Here is an 8,165-nt window from a genome sequence, read left to right on the forward strand (position 1 = left end):
TTGTATTTCATGTGTACAACAATATATTTTGACTTTTGTCAAAGTCATATATTACAGCTTGCTCACTACCAACAGTTTATTTTCCACTTGTCATTGTACAATTGACTCCCTTTACCCATTTCACCCTCTTCCAAATACTCTTCCCCCCGGTAACCATACTCTATTTTCTCTATCTCTGTTTGTGTTTTTGTTTGGCTTGGTTTCTTCATTTATTTAAATAAAGAAAATCTATATTCCATATGTGAGTGAAATAATACAGTATTTGTCTTTCTTCTTCTGACATTTCATTTATTATAACACACTCAAAGTTTCCATTCATGTTGCTGCAGATGGTGAGATTTCATCTTTTTTATACCTGAGTAGTATTCTATTGTGTAAGAGTGTGTGAGTGTGTGTGTATGTGTGTGTGTGTGAGTGTGTGTGTGCATGTGTGTGCGTGTGTATGCATGTGTGTATCGGAGGAAATGGCAACCCACTCCAGTGTTCTTGCCTGGCAAATCCCATGGACAGAGCCTATATATATGTGTCTATACATGTCTCACATCTTTATTCATTGATGGGCACTTAGATTAATTCCATGTATTCACTATTATAGATAGTGCTTCAAGGAACATAGGGGTACATAACTTTGGTTTCCTATTTTTTGGACAAATGCCCAGAATTAGACCACCTGGATCGTATAGTCATTCTGTTTTTAATTTTTGAAGAGTCTCTATACTGTTTTCCAGAGTGGCTATACCAATTTCCATTTCCACCAACAGTGTATGAGGGCTCACTTTTCACCACACCCTCTCTAACACTTATTTGTTGCCTTTTTGATAATATTAATTCTAGCAAGTGTGAGGTAAGAATTCATTTTGATTTGCATTTCCCTAATAATTGAACTGGAAGAAGCACAAACTGGAATCAAGATTGTCGGGAGGAAAACAATAACTTCAGAGACTTCCCTGGTGGCTCAGATGGTAAAGCATCTGCCTACAATGTGGGAGACCTGGGTTTAATCCCTGGGTCAGGAAGATCCTCTGGAGAAGGAAATGGCAACCCACTCCAGTACTCTTGTCTGGAAAATTCCATGGATGGGGAAGCCTGGTATGCTACAGTCCATGGGGTCACAAAGAGTTGGACATGACTGAGTGACTTCACTTTCAGATATGTAGATGACAGCACCCTTACGGCACAAAGTGAAGAGAAACAAAAGCCTCTTGATGAAAGTGAAAGAGGAAAGTGAAAAAGTTGGCTTAAAACTCAAGTTTCAGAAAACTAAGATCATGGCATCTGGTCTCATCACTTCATGGGAAATAGATGGGGAAAGAGTGGAAACAGTGTCAGACTTTATTTTTTTGGGCTCCAAGATCACTGCAGATGGTGATTGCAGCCATGAAATTAAAAGACGCTTACTCCTTGGAAGGAAGATTATGACCAATCTAGATAGCATATTAAAAAGCAGAGATATTACTTTGCCAACAAAGGTCTGTCTAGTCAAGGCTATGGTTTTTCCAGTGGTCATGTATGAATGTGAGAGTTTGACTGTGAAGAAAACTGAGCACTGAAGAATTGATGCTTTTGAACTGTGTTGTTGGAGAAGACTCTTGTGAGTCCCTTGGACTGCAAGGAGATCCAACTAGTCCATCCAAAAGGAGACCAGTCCTGGGTGTTCACTGAAAGGACTGATGCTGAGGCTGAAACTCCAATCCTTTGGCCACCTCATGCAAAGAGTTGACTCATTGGAAAAGACCCTGATGCTGGGAGGCATTGGGGGCAGGAGGATAAGGGGATGACAGAGGATGAGATGACTGGATGGCATCCCCGACCCAATGCACATGAGTTTGGGTGAACTCTGGGAGTTGGTAATGGACAGGGAGGCCTGGTGTGCTGCGATTCATGGGGTCGCAAAAGTCAGACACGACTGAGTGACTTAAATGAATTGAACTGAATAATTGAAAAACAGTATTTCCCTAATAATGTTGAGCTTTTTTTTTTTTTTTTTTTCATGTTCCTGTTGACCATCCATGTCTTCTTTGGATAAATGTCTATTCAGATCTGCTCATTTTTCACTTTGGGTTGCTTGTTTTTTTTTTGTTTTTTTTTTTTTCTGAGTTGTATGAGTTTTTATATGTTTTGAGTATTGACCTCTTATTGGGTATATATCTTTGCAGATATTTTCTCCCATTCTGTGTATTGTATTTTTTGTTTCATTGATGGTTCCCTTCTCTGTGAAGAAGTTTCTTATTTTGATGGAGTCCCATTTGTTTATTTTTGCTTCTGTTTCCCTTGCCTAAGGAGACATATCCAGAAAGAGGTTGCTAAGACCAAAGAGAATACTGCCTATGTTTTCTTTTATGGGTTTTATGGGTTCCAATATTTCATTATATTTCTTAATCTAGTGTGAGTGGATTTTTGTGTATGGTGTGAAATAGTGGTCTAATTTTATTCTTGTGCATGTGGTTGCACAGTTTTTCCAACACTTTTTGTTGTAGATTTGCTCTTTCTCTACTCTGTATTCTTTGTTCCTATGCTGTAAATTAATTGTCCATATATGTATGTTTATTTCTGGGCTTTCATTTCTGTTCCATTGATCTGTGTGTCTTGCTTTTTTTTTTTTTCCTGCCAATACCTTGTTGCTTTTATTACTATAACTTTGTAAGATAATTTGAACTGCAAACATGTGATGCCTCCAGCTTTTTTCTTTTTCCTCAGGATTGCTTTGCCTATTCAGGGTCTTTGTGGTTTCATGTAAATTTTAGCATTTAAAAAATTCTATTTCTGTGAAAAATGTCATTGGAGTTTTGATAGTTCTGTTCAGTCGCTCAGTAGTGTCTGACTCTGTGACCCCATGGACTGTAGCATGCCAGTCTTCCCTGTTGATCACCAATCTCCCAGAGCTTACTCAAACTCATGTGCACAGAGTCGGTGATGCCATCCAACCGTCTCATTCTCTGTCTGCTCCTTCTCCTCCAGCCTTCGATCTTTCCCAGCATCAGGGTCTTTTCCAATGAGTCAGTTCTTCCCATCAGGTGGCCAAAGTACTGGAGTTTCAGCTTCAGCATCAGTCCTTCCAATGAATATCCAGGGTTGATTTCCTTTAGGATGAACTGGTTGGATCTCCTTGATATCCAAGGGACTCTCAAGTGTCTTCTCCAACAGCACAGTTCAAAAGCATAAATTCTTCAGCACTCAGCTTTCTTTATAGTCCAATTCTCACATCCATACATTACTACTGGAAAAACCATAGCTTTGACTAGATGGACCTTTGTTGGCAGAGTAATGTCTCTGGTTTTTAATATATTGTCTTGGTTGGTCATAATAGCTTTTCTTCCAAGGGGCAATTTCATGACTGCAGTCACAATCTGCAGTGGTTTTGGAGCCCAAGAAAATAGTCTGTCACTCTTTCCATTGATAGTGAAAGTGAAAGTGAAATCGCTGTCATGTCCGACTCTTTGTGACCCCATGGACTGTAGCCTACCAGGCTCCTCCCTCCATGGGATTCTCCAGGCAAGAGTAAATCTGTAGGTTGCTTTAGGGCATTTTAGCAGTGGGTTTTCTCTAATTGCAGTGAGTGAGGCTACTCTTCATTGCAGTGCATGGGCTTCTCATTTCTGTGTCTTCTCTTATCCCAGAGCACAGGCTCAAGGTGCATAGGCTTCAATAATTGCAGTACATGGGCTCAGTAGTTTTTGCACACAGGTGCTAGGGCATACAGACTTCTGTAATTGTGGCACACAGGCTCATTAGTTGTGGTTTGTGGGCCCTGGTGTGTGCAGGCTTCAGTAGTTGTGGCATGTGGGCTCAGTAAAAGTGATTCATAGACTTAATTGCTCCAAGGCATTTGGCATCTTCCCAGATTAGAGATTGAACCCATATCCCCTGCTTTGGCCAGTGAATTCCTATTCACTCTACCACTAGTGTGTATGTGTGTGTGTGTGTGTGTGTGTGTGTGAATCACTCAGTCGTGTCCAACTCTGTGACCCCGTGAACTGTAGCCCACCAGGCTCCTCTGTCCATGGAATTCTCAGGCAAGAATACTGGAGTGGGTTGCCATTCCCTTCTCTAGGGGATCTTCCCGACTCAGTGATCAAACTTGGGTCTCCTGCATTGGCAGGCAGATTCTTTACCATCTGAGCCACCAATGAAGCCCTAAAATGAAAGTGAAAGTCGCTCAGTTGTTTCCGACTCTGTGCAACCCCATGGATTGTCGTACAGTCCATGGAATTTTCCAGGCCAGAATACTGGAGTGGGTAGCCTATCACTTCTCCAGGGAATCTTCCTGACCCAAGAATCAAACCGGCATCTCCTGCATTGCAGGTGGGTTCTTTACCAACGGAACTATCAGGGAAACCTAAAAAACTGGGTCCAGGATACTAGAGTGGGTAGCCTTTCCTTCTCCAGGAGATCTTCCCAATCCAGAGATCGAATCCATGTCTCCCACATTGCAGGCAGATTCTTTACCAGCTGAGTCACATGGGAAGTCCTAAAAACCAGATTTTAACTATATATATATACATATATATGTATATATATATAGCAATACCACTCAGCTGAACGGGATTATGTGAAATATGCTATTGTACTACCATGCTTTTTTTTCTCCTTTTTGAAAATACAAGTTTTTCTTGTGAATTCATACAACAAGTGATCTGGTAATATATTTGAAATGTACAATAGAACAGTATTATGTCTTACTTTTTTTATCCAGTATAGATTTCAAAGGATGGGACACTTCTGTAGAAAATATTGGAAAATACAGATAACAGAATAATTTAATCTGAATGAATAAGGTAAATATCTACAGTAAGGGTGGGATTGTATTTGTGATCCATTTCATAAATATAAAGCTGACAAGCTGAATCAAAGGAATAGTTCTGCATAGTATCTTAGGTTTAAGTTAAAATACCATGGAGAAAAAAAAAAAATACCATGGAGGAGAGATCAAAGTCAAATTTAAGTGTATAATTTAATACAGGTTGATGAGCTCATTCAAAGATATGTTTAAATACAGTTAGTGAATTAGAGCCTTATGGTACTGAGACCATTTTTTATTCAAAGTAATTGAATTGATTTTGATGTAGAAGAGAAAACATAGAGGTAGCCATCAACTCTTACTGATATACCCCAGACAGATTTTTCTGCAGTACTTTTACAGCTTTGTACACTCAGATCATATTACTGACATAAGTCATCAGTAAGATATTTTCTCATCCTGGCACTCAGTGAACAACTAAAGTGATCATAAAATATACACTGAAAGTGTTTTTCATGATAGAAATGAAAATAAATATACTCTTTTACAGAAATATTATAAATTTTGTTTTAATTTAAATTATAATTAGTATAAATAGAGCAGCTTTCCTTATTCCTATGAATAGTAACTCCTTTTCTGGCTAATTCCAAGTTGAACAAATTTTGTGTTTTCCATGTACGTTGAGTACAGAACTTTCCCTTAGACACACCTCTGGTTCAACTCCTTTTTGAATTTTTACCTGAATCATTATAACAATCCTATTCCATGCCTTTCTATATTTTGTATTTCTTTATTGCCATCAACAATTTTAGCAGGTTGATTTTTTGGAAATAGCTTTGATTATTTTGATCAATTAAGAATACCTACCTCATTGTGTTAAAAATTTTGTTAAAAACTTTGTCTTTATAGGCATCAGATCAGATCAGATCAGTCACTCAGTCGTGTCCGACTCTTTGCACCCCCATGAATTGCAGCACGCCAGGCCTCCCTGTCCATCACCAACTCCCGGAGTTCACTCAGATTCACGTTCATTGATTCAGTGATGCCATCCAGCCATCTCATCCTCTGTCGTCCCCTTCTCCTCCTGCCCCCAATCCCTCCCAGCATCAGAGTCTTTTCCAATGAGTCAACTCTTCGCATGAGGTGGCCAAAGTAATGGAGTTTCAGCTTTAGCATCATTCCTTCCAAAGAAATCCCAGGGCTGATCTCCTTCAGAATGGACTGTTTGGATCTCCTTGCAGTCCAAGGGACTCTCAAGAGTCTTCTCCAACACCACAGTTCAAAAGCATCAATTCTTCGGTGCTCAGCCTTCTTCACAGTCCAACTCTCAAATCCATACATGACCACAGGAAAAACCACAGCCTTGACTAGATGGACCTTTGTTGGCAAAGTAGTATCTGTGCTTTTCAATATGCTATCTAGGTTGGTCATAACCTTCCTTCCAAGGAGTAAGCGTCTTTTAATTTCATGGCTGCAGTCACCATCTGTAGTGATTTTGGAGCCCAGAAAAATAAAGTCTGACATTGTTTCCACTGTTTGCCCATCTGTTTCCCATGAAGTGGTGGCACCGGATGCCATGATCTTCGTTTTCCGAATGTTGAGCTTTAAGCCAATTTTTTCACTCTCCACTTTCACTTTCATCAAGAGGCTTTTGAGTTCCTCTTCACTTTCTGCCAAAAGGGTGGTGTCATCTGCATATCTGAGGTTATTGATATTTCCCCAGGCAATCTTGATTCCAGCTTGTGTTTCTTCCAGTCCAGCATTTCTCATGATGTACTCTGCATATAAGTTAAATAAACAGGGTGACAATATACAGCCTTGACGAACTCCTTTTCCTATTTGGAACCAGTCTGTTGTTCCATGGGCATGGTGTTCCACTTAATATAGACTATACACTGTTTTCTAAATATTTTAAATATTTATTTCTCATTTCATACAGTAAAAATAAACTTCATTTTCTTTTCTCCAACTGAATATAATTCTCCATGCTGTATAGTAGGTCATTATTGTTCGTCTGTTTTTTATATAGTAATGTGTATCTGCTAGTCAGAAACTCCTAATTTATCCTTCACCATCTCCCTTCCCCCAATGGTAACCATAAGATTATTCTCTAAGTTTATGAAATGAATGTTTCTTTGAATTCTTCCTGAAATTTTATTCTTTGCAAAACTGCTTTGAAGTTTTGAAATATCTGTGCCTGAATAGTCAAAACCTGTCTCCAGGCCAGATCAGATTCACAAGGATGGACAAATGAATACCAAGTCTAAATGGGGTAAATGACAAAACATGGCAATTTTTCACACACATACAATCCAATCACTCCTCTCATGTGTAAAATATACTCAGCCTCCCCAAGATTCCCAAAGCACTTTGGACTTTTTGACGTCAGTTTCAGGCTTTAATTACTGGGTCTTATCCTGAAATTATGACTAGGTATAGATGAGGTTCCTTAGTTAAAGTTCCTCATGATTTGAAGATGTGTTGATTGAAAAGACAGATTTTCTGGTCCACACCCAGCATATGATTTTTAGGCAGGGAATTAAAATGATTCTATTCAAAAAGGATAAAAATTGATATACATATTGGTAACTATTTAATTAATGCTCTTGACTATAGCCTGGCACACATCTACAGTTTCTGGATTAAGGCTTTATCTGCTCCCTGGGAGTGAGCCTATGTGGCTTTTGTGTTCATTCTGGTATTCTGGTTCATTCCGGTATTTTGTGTTCTTCTGGTATTGTGGTTTTAGATTCTGAGGTATCATTTCTTTTTCATTAGAAATGGTCCATGTCTATATCTGAGAATCTTGCACATGTAGTCTCTGACTTCATTTCCCATTTTACATTATGGTTATTTATCAGTATATTATAACTTTTTATTTTAGTGATTGTACCATTTGAATAACTTAATAAACTTTCTATCTTTATTTACCAACTTTGAAAATGTTATCCTTTGTCATCTACCATAAAATATTTAAAAACTAGGACAAATGGCATTCACATTACAATGCTGCAATGAAATGTACATTGTGTAAGTCCTCCAAGCTCTGTCTATATGAATATTTCTAAAGAACTGGGTTTTAACACTTGTGCTTATATAAATATTAAATTTTCTGGTACATAACAATGTTATTAGAATCATATTTTAAAAATCATCGCTTAGACAATTTGGGTTTGTCATTAAATTGTGAATCTCCAAGTATTTTGTCTAATAAGCCCTCTGTCTTTCTGGCTTCATTTTCCTTATGTGAATTGTACTCCATGTCTTCCAGTTTCTTTAATTTGAATCTTTATACTCAGTCTTGGATGAACTCTTCCCAGCCCTGTCTCAGGAACCACACCTATGTAAGTAAACCTCATTCATCCTTGAAATTTTGTTGGAGTAAAATTCTAAGGTGAATACAACTTATTTTTCCTATGGTAATGGT

This window comes from Bos taurus, chromosome 1, assembly GCF_002263795.3.
Source record: "Bos taurus isolate L1 Dominette 01449 registration number 42190680 breed Hereford chromosome 1, ARS-UCD2.0, whole genome shotgun sequence".
In the NCBI taxonomy this organism is placed as follows: domain Eukaryota; kingdom Metazoa; phylum Chordata; class Mammalia; order Artiodactyla; family Bovidae; genus Bos; species Bos taurus.